The sequence below is a fragment of the Pyxicephalus adspersus genome, chromosome 4, assembly GCF_032062135.1.
Source record: "Pyxicephalus adspersus chromosome 4, UCB_Pads_2.0, whole genome shotgun sequence".
Lineage (NCBI taxonomy): Eukaryota > Metazoa > Chordata > Amphibia > Anura > Pyxicephalidae > Pyxicephalus > Pyxicephalus adspersus.
The window spans coordinates 121564075-121584040 of NC_092861.1; positions in this window are offsets into that span (position 1 = coordinate 121564075).

Genomic DNA, 19966 nt, shown 5'->3' on the forward strand with positions numbered 1-19966 from the left:
ACAAATCATCCATGTCCTTAAGCTACTAAAAGTTTCCTTGGTTTAAAGAACAATCCCAAAATTTCATTCTGAAGATGCTGCAGTTTTGGACATTTCCCTCCAAACTTTGACATTTTTAGATTATTAATTTCTGCCTTGTAGTATCATGATCGCTTATATTTATTTGACCAGTGAAAAGAAATCTTAAGCATCCTAAAAGTATTTTATCATGCAGATAGTAATCTAGGATCAGATAGTATTCTGGGGATCTAGTGCATCTAGCCAGCACATCATCTCTGGAACTATACTTTAAAATCTCAGCATCTACATCAGCATAAACTCAGTTCACGAATATTAAAGGTATGGGCAATCATTCCAAAATTAAAAAGTAACCCTTATTTTCATCTGAGTACAATAAGATTTCAAAAACTACAACTATTGCAAAGATAAAGATTCGTATCCTTTTGATCGCAGTGCCTGTTTAGAATAAATGTGTGTATAGTTGGTTTTGATTGAACAGTGCCAGACTACTACATCCACACCAACACAAAAACCCCAAAGATTTACCTTGTCATAAAATAATGTCATTTTTTCCTTGGCTCTATACCTGTATTAAGCACATCCATCAAAAAGCACCTAGAGGAACATTTGCATCCCCAGCCACAGCTACTCCAAAGCTTCTATTCCTGGCACACCCAATAAATACATCTTTACAGAGCCATCGCCTTCATAGCTAGCCCAGGCAGCAACAATAAAGCAACAGATCTTGTCTAGCACTCCTACAATAACCCAGAAAAGTCTTGACAGAGTATTGTGCTTGATTTATTAAACAGTTATCTCCAGCAAGCCATCTGTACAGCTCCTTGTAATGAAAGTCTTCTTCACCTGTCTTCTCCAGCATTCTACTAAATCAGGGGAACCTTGGCCAACATCAATGGGGTTATCTGAACAGCATCCAGCCCCATGTGCACCATGGCTCAACCACCTGCTGCCCCCAGGGATGAGGTTTCACTGTAAATGGATAAAAGTCCTTGTCGCAAGCGCACAATTATTTTTACGCAGGATTTCATCAAGCATTTAATTGTGCTTTAAATCCACAACCAATAAAACAGATCAAGATTTTTTTAAATATGATACAAGCAGCTATGGCAAGGTATTTATTTCCTTTCCAATCGACAGCTCACATCAAAAACAATTCGCAGCCTCTTTGTGCCACTTGCAAATAAAATGATCCCTTTAATCCTGTTTTTAGAGATGGAAACAACTGCTCAAAGAAAAAAAAGGAAGATGTGAGAGTTTATTTTCTGCAGGAGTGAGAAGCAGATAGACAGCAAAGTGAAAAGCAGCTCACCTGGAGGCAGATGAAAGGCAGAGAACCAGTTGGGAGACAGCTGGGGCCACCGATGGCTTTCCTAAAGGTAAGGAGGAGTTGTAGAGACAGATAAGGCAGCTGATATGGAGGAGCTTACATACTCTGCTGCACTTCTCTCCCTGTGCAAATACATTTGTCCTTCTCTTCAATTGACCCACATGTCTCATTCACTCTCAAGCACTCCTTTCTGCTGCTATCTGTCTACTTCTCTCTGGGCTCCTCTCTCAGAATATCAACCCACCCCCACTCTCTTAAATTGCCAGATCTGTTTGTTTTTCTTCCCTGTGGCGTGAGACAAAATATTGGCCATATGTTCATCGGTAATAAATTGGTTATAAGTGCAAACACCCTTCTCCCCTTGATAGCTCTCATCTGCTGTATACCTGCCTTTGTTCTGTAGGAGTTGTGGCTGTCTGTGTCCCATTATTGTGCTCAGGGACTGTGCAGACTACTGGAGGCTGCAGCCAGTGTCACCACTGTCCTCCTGCAAAGCTGTCCCTGGGATTCTTCAGTTGTGCTTTGCTGCACTGAAATATCTGGGTAGTCAGGCTTTCAGAAGGTCATGGAGCCAGCTGTGGCCCCATATTTTTCATGTCATGTAAAGTTTGCATTAGATCTGTTGATATGACCCTTGATAGCACATGCTTCTGTAGTAAAGACCTATGATTCAGTTTCCAACAGCAAGCAGGTGCAGCCAAAACTTCACTTCTGTCACTTGGAGCCCAGGAATGAGAGGATAAATGCCATGGTCTAGCTAAGTGGGTGAGATTGGGTCATGTGTGTCCTGGGACAATATAGAAATGCTTTTGTTCAGCACTAGATGAGTATTATGGCTTACACTGCAAACAGTAAAGTCATCATTATTATTATTATTATTATTATTATTATTATTACACAGCACTGTACATAGTCCATAGTCATGTCACTATACCTCACAATCTACTGCCATGTTGGTTATTTTACTAAAGGAGTGGAAAATGTTCACTTAAATTAGATCTGAAAGCTGATTTTAGCTTTGTCTTGTAAAAGTTGTACAGGCTCCTCTCCATGACTAAAATACCTTACTCTGATTTCACTGCAACACAAAATCTTCTAAAAATTAAATAAAATCTGCAGCATGTCATAGAGTTGATTTAGGACTTCCACCACCATCATTTAACTCCCTACTGTCCCAGATCCACCCCTTTTCATTCATTGGATTTCTGTTCTTTCAGTCATGGAGGTTTAGCATTATATGTGAGAGTTACCTAGTGCAGTCTGCATAAGGCAAAATGCTGCAAGAAGATAGGTACAGCAACTTTTTGTTAACTGTCACTAGCCATGATCTTTCTATTTATCCTTGCAAAGCATTGATTGTGTCACTGAGTTTATATATATGTGTAAATATAGTATTTAAAAAAATCTAAAAGCTTTGATGTACAAATATCATTAGCATGGTGGATGGAAAGGCAAAGTATTAATGTAAAAAAACTACAGCTCAAAATAAAAAAAAAAATCATTAAGTTGTAGAAGTTTATGGATTTTGTGATTTTATTTACTGTTCTCCTACCAAAGATTATTGTAGTAACTGTCTGTAACACATGAACAGTTCAAAGTACAATCATGGCATCTATAAGACCCTTCATATACCAATGTGTGCGTCACCACATCACCGTCCACTGTGATGCAATGGCACATTTATAGGAACAGGCTGCCTTTACGGAATGCACATTAATGTGACATAAAGCACTGGAGCAGATCACCCTGGGGTGAATGGGCCCTAAGTGATTGGATGATGATGTCATACATGTGTGGGCTTTGCCTATTCACCGGCCACCTAGTGGCCCAGGAAGAATGATGCTGGTAGGATGAAAAGGCAAGGAAGAGCAAAGATGAAAATTGTGTTCAACCAGAGGGTAAACCTCCTCTGCTTGAAGTTCATAATTTACAGTTCTCAACAAAACATTGTTCTGCTATTAAGAGCAGGGGTGTAGTCGTAAAAAAAAAGAGGAGGGGGCACGGTACTATTTATGATGTACCCGCCCCACTACACCCCTGCCTATGTGTCACTCAAAGGGGTGGAAACTTCCCCCAGAGTGATGTCATGATACCAGAATGCACCCACCATCCCCCCACCACCCTGAGCCTGTAATTCCGTATAGGAGACAAAGGTCGCAAATTCTTTGCAATATAAGAGTGAACACCCGTGCCCATTCCTGAAAAAAGTGAGGGCACAGTGTTCTCATTACACCCTGATTGAGAGACAGGGTACTTACCTGTCCTGCTGCCTGTGCTGCTGAATGCAGTTTTGTTGCTGAAAAGTAGCTCTTGTAGTCAGAACTGTCGCTCTCCTGGGTCCCTTCTAGATCCCACTGGCTGCTCTGCTGACCCTCACATTAATAAAACATACAGTAATAATGTGGAACTTAGCAGGAGCAACCCATAGGAGCTCTGTGCACCCTAATTGTCACTGCTGGGAGTTTCAGTTTCCCAGCGGACTTCAGGGAGCCATTCCTTCTTGTTTACAGAAATCTGTTTTCTTGGGAGTTGTACCTTATGTGACCAGTCACTTTAATAAATGCCAGTGTATATAAATGAAATGATTGCAGTATGTTCTGTTTTTTATTTTTTTTTTTATTAGCTATTTTTTTTAAATTTAAAAGTGGTTTTAAAGCTAAATGATGGTTTTATATGCCATTATCATTTTTTTAAAGAACAGCACACTACATGGAGAGACCAACAGTAAAACAAAGTTTGGTCTGGTATTATGAAAAAGGTTTAAGAAACAAAAGGCAGTAATTCAAACATACCTTGGTGGGAATCTTGCAGGTCTATGTGTTTCAATATCAGTAATTAACTTTCACCAGGGAATATTTGAGGGAATGTCAGTTTAACTGTTTAATAAAAAAAGCCCGAAGTATCAGTCTGCAAGCAATATTTCACAGCTTAGTGAATAAATAAGATGAAGCTTCGCTGACTTCAGCCATCCAATCATGTGCAGACAAATGTCCTGTATATATTTTTTTTAGATTTCTTGTATGTGAATGGGTATTTTTTGCAAATTCAACTGCTTCCACATGCACTAAGCTAAGTGAGCTATCAATATCAATATCAATAAACCTTATTAGGTGAACAGCCGAATTCCTCCAGTAAATCACCCCAGAAGAGTAGGGATGTACATACAACATTTACTGTAAAATAGGACTTTCTCTAAAGTGTTTTAGGCTAAATGACCTCTGTGAACTGATATCCATTCCATGCAGTTACAAGACCATTCAGACCTCTGTAGTTTGGTGTGTTGTGGAAATGCATTTAAGTACTTGCTGTGCTTTTCATTTTTAATGGTACCCCAATTCAATATATTCACATATGTTGCAGCCCACTATAATGCACTACTGTGTGGTATAGTGCAGCAGATAACAATAAATATATCTGTGTAAAAAAAATACTAACAGGTCTAAATAGGCCAAAAATGTTAGGGGTCATAGTCCTTGCTGCACTGAAAGCACCAGAGTGTGCATGTATGTAACAGTGTGCATGCGTAAATATGCAGGATATGGCAATGACAAGTGTGCATACATATTTCATACACAATTGCTAACAAATACCCGATGCAATGATAAATACTTGTATACATACTGTCTTATTTATTTGCAGGGTTTTGGGGAACTGCTCCTTCACACAATATCCACCTTTCATCCCTTCATTTCACTTTATCATTTTTTGTATTCTTTATTTTAAATTCTTAATACACATATTAATTATTGCACCAATTTTTATCAAGGCATAAACATGATCATACTGTTTGTGACTTCCTTGTATGTATATAAGACACATATTTTACATTATTTTCATGTTTTGTTCACAATTTAAATGGCAAATAAACTTTTTTTTATTACAAATGTGCTAGGATAAAAAGAATAGTGTATGCCGATGACTCATATCTGAGCTCACATACAAACCTACAGCAATGCCAGTGAGTTTTATAACAGGTTCTCAAAACAATATCTGTTTCTTTTTAGTAAATCAACCCCGAACTAACATGTCCTCTCTAGGAACCTCAAAATTATGGAAAGTGCCACATATTTAGATCATAAACTACAATACTTAGGTAGACTTTGCAGTCTGATACCAAAGTGATTGTCGGTTATCTCTGTGGTACCACAAACATTTACAGCTTTGTTGATCATTTTTGTTTCAGTTGAAAATGTGGAATTACATGTTGTGATAATGTGAATTCCAAAATATCTAAGTGTAGGAAGAATTTACCATTCTCTCCAGTACTGGTAAACAGTCACCTTCCTTCTTTCCATATTTTTAAGCAGACTAGTGATTAAACATTAACAAGCTAGTTTAAGGGGCATATTTGGCACAGAGTGGGCATTAGATTGACAATTTTTTCTTTAATTTACTTTTCCTGAATGGCAACTTTCAATATATTACTTTTATTATACAGTGGTTACTTTATTTTTCATATGATCAATGAATAATTTCTGCTTCATGATTACCCTAAGCTGGCAAGTCCAGAAACTGCATTTGTCTGAAGAGAGAACTGACTTTTCCTAGCTTTACCAACACTTTTAAAAGGGCCCATGGGCTTATATGTGGCCAGAACTGCAACTTTTAAAACTTGGCGATTGTGGAACAGTGGGGACCAGGGGTCTTCTAGCAAACAACTTTGATCTCCACTGAAGCCTATGGTGTTCATTATTGTTATTTAACTGACAAATGCTATCTAGTATTACAAGTGTCCTACAATGACCTACACCTGACTTCCTCACTCATAACCTCATCACATGCATGGCTACAAGCCTTTTCTAGAGCTGGCCTAATTCTCTCGAATGGCCTTCCTCGTCCTGTTCGCCTTGCTCCTACTTTCTGCTCATTTAAATAGCACTCAAAACAAATTTTTTCAAACTTCCCTTCTCTTCTTCTGTCTTTTGAAACCGTCACTTCTTCCCACCGCTACATATCTCCCCTCCTATTGTGTGCTAATTCCCCCACCTCCTAGATTGTAAGCTTTTCTGGGCAGGGTCATCTCCTCCTGTGTCACTGTCTGTATTCGTCTGTCATTTGCAATCCCTATTTAACATATAGCACTGTGTAATATGTTGGCGCTATATAAATCCTGTTTAATAATTAATAATAATAATAATAATAATAATAATAATATTAATAACAAAAGTGTTGATTTGGCTTGATAAATCTGGTAATCTTTCAATAGGGCAATCTGCTAAGAAGCGGAGATCTTTTAAGTGAATGAGTGCCACTTTCATAATGGGACAAATAAAAGAATGGCATTATTTTAGTAATAACTAATGACATTTTTCTGGCAAACAGCCTGCTCCCCCCTTGATTAATGAGCCCCTAAGGCTCTGTTCACATTGGCTATGAGGTTGCGGTGCGTTTATAGCTTCCTCATACCAGGGAACCTCTGCCTTTGGGGAAACACTACAAGTGGCTTCTTTCCATGGCAGCTCCATAGAGAATGCATGGGGGTGGCAGTGAGCAGCACTATACTTTCTGCCTCCAGCTCTCTAATGTGCAGACATTGGTTCAGCGCAAGTGACCGGGAGGCAAGGTGCCAGCCACCAGGAGCCACATGGGATCGCTTGATCCTGAAGCAGGTCTGAGCCTCTCTAACAGTTTATGTGAATGGATATAATCACTGAAAGGTCAAATACCTTATTTTCCTAAAAAATAGGCTGCTTTGGGTCTGCTGAATATACCATTGAAAGTGTTATATTGTTCGAGAAGTGCAAAAATTATGGTTGATCCTACTAGAAATTCCCTATAACTTTTTCTCTTGCATTGGCACACAGCTACACCTAACACATGTTGTGCATTTGTTGTAAATGAAAGTATTCATCCCTTTGTGCACACTTGCATTTATATATGTATGGATGCATGACTGTGGCTACATTTTAAAGGACCACTTCAGCAGAACCAGCTGTAGAAGTATTTTTCAATTCAGGAATTTTATGTCACAGCTCAGTTAGTGCCTTTTACTAAAGCTTCTTTAGAAGACTAATCAATACTTCTATTTAATATTTGTTTTTTTTCCAATTCTGTCTGGTTTTCTCCTTCATTACAGGATCCGGCTCTAGGAGCTCACATGCTAAGAATCACTTCTCTTACAGCAGTAACTACAGATTATAGGCATTTTGAGTTAAAATTTGTGTATTTTATTTAGCTCTTTGTTGTAATCCAGTGTATTTTTTCTCTCAAGGGCTTCTAGTAATCAAAACCAGCCTTTGATGCTTCTATTCAGCAGAAAAAATGCTCATGCATCTGCCCAACTTCTCCAGACAGTCCATAGTTTGGCCTGCTAGTTCCTCCCCACAACTATAATGTCAAGGATTTTCATCCTTGGTAGCTGTTGAGGCAAATATTTTCTTTTTTTAATACTTTTTACAATGTTTTATTTATTTATTTATGTATTTATAGGACAACATTACACAAAACACACAAAAAAACACAAACAGATATAAAAATTAGGACAGGAACAAATTTGGAATGTAACAATCACTTGTAAACAAAATAATGTACAAGTACAACATTTCAATAGTAACAAAGAAGTTTAAAAAGACAACTTAAATTGCCAAGGCACAAACAAAATGGAGCAAAATCTGAACCATTATTCTCATGAGACATATACAGTATTTTCATGACATTTTGTTTTGCCTTCAGGAAATCTGTTGAGAATGAAGCTGTCATTGCTGGGCCACCTGCAGGAATGCCTATTGCCTGGCTCTGTCTTACATTAATACAATGAGGGTCAGAAAAGTTTTTGTAATTTGGATCTGCTTTTTTTGTATAAATCAACTCATTTTTAAGGTTATAAAAAAAACTGCAGATTGTCCATTTTCTTGGTTTAAAATAAATTTGGAGCTGGTCTCAAAAACAAACTTGTAATACATTACTTTATATATTGTTTTTACATTTTATTTTATCTTGGTAAAAAATATTCTGGCACTTTGTACTGGTGTTGCTTACAATATACCCATTCCTTCTCATTCTGATAAATCAGGATTTGCATAATTCATTTAAGGTGGCTCTGAACTGGTGAATAGTAAGGTGAGGGGTATATTATGTGAGCACAAATCACCTATGTGACGCATAGCATGAAGGGAAATTCCAGGCAAAACTTAATCATGAATAGAAAGGAATAGAGTTTTTTTTTTTTTTGCTGTCTGTGGTCCCACTGAGGAACAGGACAGGAAACAAGCACAGGTAACCTAAAAAAGTAAGTACAAACATTTTTAATGTGGTTGGGAAAATCTAAAATAAATATTTGTTAACATAACAAATCATCCAATGGGAGTCCTGGTGACAACTGAACAGGATATTTCCTTTTGCTTCCTGTTGTGTTTACATTGGCAGCATATTCACTCACCTCTCTGACACTCTCTTCCTCTTCTCTTGTGGCCAGGAGGAGTTGTGCCTGTACCACTCCCATCAGAAAAGGGACATATGTGCTTGCACACTGTATTACATCTAATTTCCTCCCAAGCATGTGAAACGGTCATTTAGATGTGACCATATGATATCCAAAGTAGGTAAGACAATAGAAGCAGACTACATATACCAGCATGCCTGCATTACAGTAGAAACCATGGGCCTGATTTAATAAAGCCCTAATGGAGAGGATACAATTTCATCAGTGAAGCTGGGTGATGCAGGAAACCTGGAATGGTTTTCTTAAAAGTTATTTGCTATTAGCCAATGTTTTCAATCCTAGACCAGATCCATTCCAGGTTTGCTGGATTACCCAGCTTCACTGATGAAAGTGTGTCCTCTCCAGCCTTGCAGAGCTTTAAAAAAATCAGGCAACATGTGTCCACTTGAGATGGCAGGATTTATAGTCACAGAGAATTGGTAGTGAGCAATTGTAGAACCCTAGGCTGTTACCATGACAGTAAAAAGACCGGAAATGTCTTGGAGTGCACAGCTACACAATGGGTTTTTGATATTGTTCACTTCCTAAGGTAATTAGATTTATACTAATTAACCATTGCATTAGGATGTGCCTTGTTTGGATTGGGGTATAATTTTACTTTTAAAGAATAATGGTTTAACACATTATGGAAATAAACAAGGAGGTAGGACTGTAAGGTTTTCATACGGTGACAGATCTCCTCAGTAAACCATAATATCTTTATAGTATTCATAATCCTATATATAAACATGTCCTGTTGCTCAGTGATGATACCAGGAATTGTATTACACTGACATGGTCAGTAATAAAGACATATCAAGCAGCTTAACAGGCACTGGAAGAAAGCAAACAGGAGCCAGCATGTAACATCATATACAAATAATGGGCAGATATCTTTTGGCACAATGAGCCGTCCACCACACCTGTGAGTAACAGATGGCTACTCCATGCTATTGTCTGGTGTAAACACAGAGCAAAGTACTTTACCCAAGAATAGGGAAAAAACAGATACCTTCAGGTAGATAGATAATAAATACATATAACCAGATATTATTATTTTAAACAACAGATCAGAGAACCAAGTACTTTTTAGCATTGTAGAATTACAATTTTGCATTAATAAATGTCAATTGTTTTAAATAAACATAGGGTATACCTGGCTGTTAAGATGTCACGTGCTTGCGGTATGACTATTGGATGTTTTCTTTATTAAACAATGAAAAATGTCAATTTTATATATGTTAGTAATAGTTGATTGATTCATTCACAGTCCGTCATCTGTTGGTCAATTCAAGAAGACAAACTGACTGGGTCCAGGTAGATGTCATTGTTTTTGGTGGGTCACATTTTTTCTGCTCACCCCAAGGGGGTTATATAAGAACATGGTTTTAAAATATTGTGAAATGCCATGGTTCAATCTAGGTATGATGTGTAAATTTTAAAGTTGCAATGTATTCAGTAAACAATATATTATATAACATATTGTGTTTCAGTTCACAAAGTAATTCAGATTTAATAAAAGCAGACATTTAGCTTTGGCTGTAATGCTAACCTTTAATCCAGAGATGCCTTCCCCCTCCACATTCGTTACTACAAGATGTCCTTACTCTTACCTGTTGAATGGCATGTAGTGCTACTTAAAGAAAAATACTCAGAAATGTCATTACCTTGCTCTCTGAGCTTGGTACTTCTCAATAAACAGTGTATTGATGAAGAGAACCTTTACATCAGTAGCACTTATTCCATTGTCCATGAAAGCACATTGTCAACATAAACCGGAGAGAAAAAGAACCAATCTCATCACATGGCTGGCCAGATAACATAAAAATGTAAAAAAAATAGCAAAAAGGCTGGAGGGGGCTTTTGGGCATTAAAAGGGAGGGGGTAGATGGGTGTAGCATGGAAATGGGCTTTAAAGTTACATTGTGGGAGGGTATAGGTACCGCAATTCTAAGCTTTTATCTGCAATGTTGGAGTAGTTTTGGAAATCTTTGATTTTATGTCAACGTTACCCACCGACAACAGTTATGTAATATTGATCATTTAACAAAAAATTGAGCAAATATATAAAACACTTTTGTGTCAATGTGAAAAAACAATCAGTAAAAACCTAGAATGTTGTTCCAATCATGATCAGTTCACAGAACAACCCTGTATTTTACAGTGACAGGTGCTGCTACGGTGTACTTTTGCAACAATGCACAAATTACACTGAATGATGACTGTAACCAGATGGTATATACAGAAATATTAGAGCAGATGCCGCAGATGACATATTGTAACTGCCGGTAAGTGTGAGTACACATATTGGAGTATGTGCAGTGAAGTTCTACAGGCTTACATGACGCCCCTTCAGACTAAGGTAGGCATTAAAACTAAGGTAGATGTGCAAGTAGTTTAAAGTACAATTTATTTGTCTAATATTCTTATTCCTGCACTACTGTTAGTTATTCATCTGGAATAGGTATGCAGATCTCGTAATAAAAGTCAGCAAATTTAGATCCCATGGGTTTTGAGATGATACACGTTCATCAGTGAAGCTGGGTGATCCAGGAAACCTGGAATAGATCTGGTCCAGGATTGAAAACATTTGCTAACCCATAAGAATTAAAGAAGTTCTGGAAAAATACCAACTGAGACAAGGTATGCTCTGTTAGCATATAGTAGGAGCCACCTGGCTGACCAATACATCTTTTCTGTATTGTTTCCCAATATAGACATTCCTGAAGTTAAGATTAATAGGGGCAGATTTAAAGAAACTTGCAATATTGTTTTATTTCAAATATGGAATTTTGAAATGAGCTTTGTGGTTCAAACAAAGTTTACCTGCTCATGAATGTTAACTACTGCCTTTAATGCAATATTCTGCGATGTATGAGCCAGGTAAGTTCTATTTCTATCTGCAAGAGAATTACTACAACAATACAGTTCCAATAACTGTTGAGGAGCTAGAAGCATAGATAGACCTAGTTCACTTTTTAAAGGATTGTGGAAAAATATGCTCATTTACTAAGTTCACTGGTTTTCAGTTCTTGTTAAAAGATCATTCTAAATGCTGACTTAGAGAGAAATAGAGCATTTTTGTCATTGTCCTATTTACCCTACACCAAAATAGTTCTGGTTTGAAGTAAAAGCTATTTTGATGTGGCGCCTATACAGTGGTCACCAGCAGGTGTGCATTGTATGGTACCCGTTTTTGAGAATCACTAATAAGGTAATTGTCAAAAATAAAAATAAACTCCAAACACCTCTGACCACCATTTTTAGGTGCAATAGATAAGGCTCTATTATTGGTTATCTGGCAATGATAATGGGTATTTAAATGTGAAGAGATTTTGTAATATTTATTTACACCTTTTCTGTTGCATTAGAAGGAGGACAATTTAGGACACCCTCAGCCTTGTAACTTGAACAATAAATTCCAAATATGGACTTTGTGGAACCATGGTAATTGGAATATGTAGGGAGGACAGGGTGGATTCACAAATTATCACTCCTTTAATCTTGTGTTTGGACAAATAATATCAACCTTATCATATTACATGATGATTGGATTAGGGTGACCAGTGTAGCTAATAATGTTGGAAAATGTTGACACTCAATGGAACTGTGGAAATCACTTGTAGGAGTAATTAAAGAAGAACGTCTCCTTTAGAGAATACATGTTCAGGCAGGTCAATATTGCAGAAAAAGACAAGTAATGTTCCTTCTGAAATAATCTTTCCCAACTACCTGATTGCTCCAGGATTCTAGAAACTGTGCAGGGTCAGCTTTGGAGGCCAGGATGTCCAACAATCTCCGCTTTCTTTGTGTGTGGCGGGAATGAATGAACTCCTGCTTGGAAGTTATCTCATCCTGCCCCAGCCAATCAACATGGCTGAAGATAGCAAACTGGAAGCAAAGAAAGAAGAAGTTGGTGGCGCCTGGAGACAGGTAGGTAAAGCGGGATTTCGTTCTGCTTAAAATATCTTTAACACTATAGAAGTCAGGTTGTATAAGTCAAGTTGTAAGTAACAAACTACTTTTAGAGATACCATGATGTGGATGAATTAAACAAATATGAATACTTATTATCAACATCCTAACAAATTCTCAAAAATAAATGGGTTATTTTGCATTTAAACATAGTGGGCAAAGCTATGTTGTTGATTTTTTATACCTTTTTACTCAACTAAAATGACAGAAACAACCAGTTTATAACTCTCATAAGGCTCAGATCACAAATCATTAAACAAGGATAAAGAATTTAAATTAATGCTGTGTGACTTGACTTTAGAGGAACTTTATCCTGATGTTCCAGCTTTGTGAATTGAGCTTATAGTGTACATAGAGAGGCTTTTGTCTACAGAGCATACAGTTATGTTTTTCCTAGCTCTCGTCAATGCAAGATATGGAAATCCTTGAGAAAATAAAGATTTGATGTTTACTTTTAGCAGTAATCTCTAAAACAGTAAAACAGAAAACAGATCTAAGTGTAGTTTTCAGACTGCTAAACTGACTTTTTATGTTCAATCAACAGTAGTTGACAGCAGTAAATAGTATCGTCATGATATGTGTGCAGATGGTATTGCCTACCAACATTTCTTGGAAAGTGATTTCTCCAAGTATCTCCTTACAAGAGAAGGACAAGAGATGTTCTAGATATTTACAGGTTTGGAAAAGAATAGCTCCCACTTAGCTAATAACAAACCTCCTCCATGTGTTTGCACGGCTACAGTGGGGTTACAGCTGGGGTTCCCAGAAGTTTTGCTTGTCTGGCTGCTCTTTATCCTCTGAAAGAAAAACCGCATGGCCACTACAAACGTAAAGGACAATATTGGCAAACACATTGACCTATGACGTTTGCCATTCCTGGATGCATAGCAGCTGTGCACCTGAGAGTGGTTTTCTACTGCTTCTCTGGAAGGGGTGTTTGACAGAGATGCATATTGGTTTCTTTGAAAGTTCCTTTACTGCTTGTTCAGAAAATACAAAAAAAAAAAATATTATGTGTGAATAATCTGGGCACATGTTCAATTGTAATAACTTTAATAAATAAGCACTTATAACAAGACAGCAGAGAGAAAAATATGAATACATTGAATTATTGCAGTTTACGTATGTGATTTGAAATTTTTTAAATTAGATTTATATTTAAAAGAACACAACCAACCTTTAATTAAACCTAATATCACATTTATGAATATGCACAAAACACTCCACAAAATATTAGGGGGGATAATCTATTCCTTTCTCAAAGACTTGGTTTGACACTTAGGTGAGGATCAAGGCTACCCATTGAAAATCTCAAAGGTATGACAATGATAAAGAAAGGTGTTAGCCATGAGACACAGTGGTGGATTCTAGTGCTACAGACAACTGACAGATGTCTTCTCATCTTTGTAGACATCTTCCAGTCTAAAGCAGCTGTATAACTTCTTTTAAATTGGCCTTAGAGTGTGTATCAGATGTCAAAAAGATATTTGTTTCAAACAGTCCTAATACAATTTAACACACAAGGTCTTTCTGAAAGTCTAAATGCAATTTACAATACAATGCACCATTGTGTATCTGAAAGATCACTCAGCAATGTTTTCTGTATGCATGCCTGTTTTATGTTTGTAGGTTAACAGAATTACTTAACAGAATAAAGCAATAATGGTATGACACATTTTAAATACAGATATAAACGTTGCTTTATATGTATTTTTATTATTTGTTTGAGCATACATAAAGTATTACAATTGTTTCTCCTTCTAAAAAGCTATACCAGTCTATGAAAACAAGGTCAGTCACTGATCACAAACCCATAGTGAAAATTTTATAAATTACTTAATCTTTGTTTTAGTATATACCTTGACCTTTCTATTTGTATTTGAGTCAGCCTGTGCATTTCACATACTTATCTAATACATTTATTACATTAAAGTGGTGACAACTCTCGATCTATTCAGAAATTTTCTATAGACTTTAAATTATTACCTGCTAAATGGGAACAAGGATGTAAATTGATTGAAGTGTGTGTTGTTCATATTGTGTATTGTATCAATTTTATGCAGTGTATGTATTTGGTAGATATGTACACTGTATGTAAATAGTAGATGATACCAAACAACCATTCTTCTTGCATTTTTTTTACTTTAACCATGCCATTCCTTTTGCCATTTGATAGTACCTATTCATGGAGGATGCTCTAAGCTCTTTATTGATCCATCGCATGCCAAATCTCCTAAGGTAGTAAAAACGTAAAAAAACTAATCTAAAAGTAAGTTACGGTAAAACTTTCTTTTCCAAGACTTGGTGGAGCTCAGAGTTTGCCTTCTCTTACTCCAAAATCCTATCAGAGGCCATTGCCATAGCACCTTTTCCATCCTTTTGCTTTCCTGCTCTAATCCCCATTGTCCCCCAATAAATACTCAACACTTCCAGGGGGTTTAAATAGCCAGAACAGCCCTTTTATTTTTCATTTAACATTCACCCTCTTTTATTCACAATAATTTTACGATAACAACAGTGTAATTAAATTAACCCCCAATACCTGCTACCCAACATTAGGCACTGGTATTACAGGTTCTCTAATGATCTGACCATCATCAAAGTCAAAACTTGGGATCTGTCACCAAATCGCCTTACTGCTCCCAGCCACAACTCGAGAACCATATCTTAAACATGCAGCCCCTTGACCATTTCTCCTCAGAGAAACTATAATTTAGGTGGGTTCCTTCAACCACTGACACCATATTCCAACTAATACTGCCTTTGAGGACCCCTAATTGCTCTGGCAACCACAACCATCCCTGCCTCCAGGGCGGGTGGGCAACTCCCCCTCCTGCATCTCCCAGAAAAGTGTGCCTACCACCTCACCCCACTTCCTGATCTCTGCCCCCCTTTTAACCTCTAGCAACCACTCTCGTCCTCACACCCCCCACCCATCATGACAGCCCCACACCTACCCCCTTGTCACTAGTTTCAGGCTTAACTTTCCCTTTTGAATATAATGACACAATGATACTTGCCATTCTTTCTGTAAAAAAAAGTAATATTGTTATAAATTATTGTTTGGGCACATTAAGAACAGGATTGTTTTCTTCTGTATCATACAAACCTTGTGTATTTATTCAAAAAATTTAACAGAAAGTTAAAGCAACAGTTCAATAAGAATACCTAAGTGTAAATATGTGTATGTGCTTGTGGTGACGCCCAATGGATGTGACGTCTCTCAATATAGTTACATATAGTGATTTATACCATTACATACATTCAAATATGGTCATACATAGAAAACAAAAACGATATGCTAGCACAGCTCATGAATAATTGCTCCAGCCTTCTGGGCAGTCTTAAAATTCTGGATAGATATATGACATATGTTCTGCTCTTGACTTCATGTTCAGTCACGTACATGAGCATTTTATCATATAAAATTATGATTTTAAACTAAAACTTTCCTTATTATTTCAAATCAATTATTTGGTTCTGTTGTACAGGGTTAGAAATGTAGCTCTTATTAAAACTTTTTTACAAATTAGAAAAACAAAAAAATGTGCAAACTCTATTAGCTCCTCCCAGGCTTATAGCAAATTGCTGCTATTTACCTAGGAACGGCAAACCACACCACAGGTAATGCACTTTCGTGTTGCAACTGTTACTGCTTTGTCGGAACATGAAAATCATTTTCTGTGAATTGATTTGGGCTCCTGTTTATTTGAGCTTTGTGAATGTGAATACAGTTAATAGTACACTGAACAGAGAATAATCCAAAAGAGGGAAACTAGCCAGTCAGTGGCAGTTTTCTGGGTGAAAATGCCTTGTTGATGTCAAATGCCAGATGAGAACAGCCAGACTGGTTCCATTGAATAGAAAGGCAACTGTAAATCAAATCACATTACAATCGAGGTATAAAGCAGAGCATCTCTGAATGCACAACATGCCAAATAATAAAGTTGTTGGCTATAGCATCTGGAGACCTCACCAGGTTCCACTCCCGTCACCTAAGAAAAGGTACTTGAGGCAACATTTAGCATTTGATTGAAAAGATTGGAAAAATGCGGCCTGGTCTGATGAGTCTTGATTTCTGCTGCAACATGAAAGCATGGATCTATTTTGGTGGTATTTAGGGAATTGGTACCTAGGGGTCCAAGGTGTTCTAAGAATATATGTCATATATCAGTACACCTCTACCTCTAACTTCAACTGTTGTTACAAAACAACACCCTAAATACCACCACCTACTTTAGTATTGTTGCTAACCACATCCATCACTATGACCACAGTATACTCATCATTAGGATGGCTACTTCCAGCAGGATAGTGCACCATGGTAAAATTATCACAAACTGGTTTATTGAACATGACATTAGTTCACTGAACTCAAATTGCCCCCACAGTCACTCGATCTCAACCCAATAGACTACATTTGGAATGTGGTGGAATGGGAGATTTGCAGGAGGAGGTATGTGGGCCACAAAGAATTACAGCAATTCTAAAGGCATGAAAGGGATCTCAGTACTAGCATGGTGTACTGAATAAAGGGGCCCAGGTGGGTGCATAGATATAGACACAATTGTTTCAACCAACCTTTAAACATTTCCAGTTGTATTACATAGCCAGTAAGATGAGTCATATAAGACACCGTGATGGATCTCAGTGCTTCAGGCAACAGTTAGATGTCCTCTTACCTTCATCCTATACATCTTATAGTCTAAAAAGTCAACTTCTTTATAAAAAGTCCTCTAAGATATCATACAGATAATTGTTTCTGAAAATCGAAATACAAAATAATGCACAAAGCATGAATCTGTGCATCTGAAAAATCTTCCAGTATTGCATTCTAAATGTATGCCTGTTTCATGTTTATAAGTTAACTGAGTTAGTTAACATAGCTGTAAAGCAATATTGGTATGGCAAATTTTAAATACAGATATAATATTTGCTTTATATAGATTTTATAGTTCTTTACAGCATACATAAAGTATCACAATTGTTTCTTCTGCTAAAAAGCAATCCTGGTCTATTAAAACAAGGTCAGTGATAAGCTCATAGCGAAAATGTAATAAATAACTTAATCTTTGCTTTAGTATATAAACTGTCCTTTCTATTGATATGCAAGCCAACCTTTGCATTTCACACACTTATCTAATGCATTTATTACATTTAAGTGGTGACAGCTCTTAATCTATTCAGAAATTTTCAATAGGCTTGAAATCATTACCTGCTGAGTGGGAGAACTGATGTACTGATTTGTTGTTCATATTGTGTAATGTATTTTTTTTTTTGAGGTAGATTAGTTTATGTATTACAATTTTATCGGTAGTAGGTGATGCCAAACAACCACACTCCATGCTTCTTTACCTATGCCATTCCTCTTATTATCCCAGATAACTGTACACATACATTTAGACTGTTCTACGCTTTTTTATACCTTCCCCATGTCACAACTCTCTAAAAATCCACATAAAGCATCTGCAAAAACTCAGAACTCCCTAATTAATTGAAATCATTTTTTTTTTATTGGATAGTGTCAAAATAGGAGTTTTTATTACAACTTTCATAAACAGTGGAAGTGTTTGCAAAATCTGTAGCCAGCCTATAGCGTTTTCCTTTTTCTCTGACCTCAGAATTGAGATTGATATATGCCACCATCTGTGCTTGCCAAAATTTTGTGCCTTACATTTGTGGAGAGAAATTAAAGGGGAGCAATACCAAAGCTGGCAAAAACCCCATAGCAAAAGATTCAGTATTCTGGTAGCTGTATGTATTCAGTATGAAAATTAATTTTGTTTTTGTCTAATTTTCAAATAGCATCATTAGAAAATTTAGAAGAAACAAAATTGTTTCAGTGGGTCAGGATTTATTTTAATGTGGGGGCACAAAAGTGAACAGGAATAGTAAGAATGATTTAACAGGGGCAACGCTGTTGGCTTGTTGTGGTTAGCACTCCTGATCAGGACTCTTTCTGTAAGGAGTTTGTATGTTCTCCCTGTGTCTGCATGGGGTTTCCTCCAAGTACTCAAATTTCCTCCCACATTCCTAAAAACATGCAGTTAGGTTAATTGGCTTTCCATCAAAAGTTGTCCTTAGACCAGCGGTCGCCAAACTTTTGGACCTCACAGACCACTTAAATTATCAATTTAAAACCAGCAGACCATTACTATGAATTTTTTAAAAAAAAGATAAATACATTTGTAAAATATTGATCAGAGAACTTCCATTTTATTAATACGAAATGCACCTATTAAATATAACAAAATTATTAATGCATAATAAATGTAATCATACACATGTAATAATAATAATGTAATCATAATAAAATCTTTAAAGTTTGTTTAATTGTAACAACATTTTTAAAGTTAGTTTAATTATTACAAAATAACTGAAGCTTATTTAAGTATTACACATTTTTTGTGTGATGTTTCTGCTTGTTTGAAATAAGTTTATAGATTTTTGGCTCCAATGATGTTACTGCCATTTTTTTTTCAAGCCGAAACGGGTACTGAGGTTTAATTGCAGTGACAGATGAAAATGTCTTTTCACCGAGTGCCCAAATGATTTTGCAGACCACCAAATTTTTCTTGCAGACCACCAGGGTCCACAGACCATTGATTGGGGACTACACTAATGACCTGTGAGGTACAGTCAGTGATATGACAATGGAGTTTGTAAAGCACTGTGTAATATGTTGGTGCTATATAAATACTGGTTAATATTAATGATCTTTCAAATAGTAGATCCAAGCTGCTGTTACCTTTATTAATAATAACTAGAGGTGTTATTATGGATGCTCTCTTTTTATTTATTAGCACCTGGGAGTTATATATTTGGCCTAATCCTGGCAGAATATAAAATGGACTAATACTGCTTAACAAGAATAGCAATAAGTGATAAAGTTTTTGTAGAAGCTCTAAAAAGCTTTCCATGGCAAAAAATGGGTTAGGAAATGAGCTAAGTATCTCTACAAAACAAGGCTCTCCTGATGGATTCAAGTATTCTCATAAATTATATTCATATTTTATTACAATTTCAGATTAAATTAAGTGACAATGTTTGGTTTGTTGAATCTCTGTTTCATTTTTTGGAGAATATTAAAGGATTTGGAGGACAAAAATTGCTCTATGTATTTACAGCTCATTCTTTGATAAAAATGTATTTGGGTCACTCACAGAACAAGCACCATGAATGCAGCAAACTTTTGTACAACAGGGTTTACTCGGGAACAAATC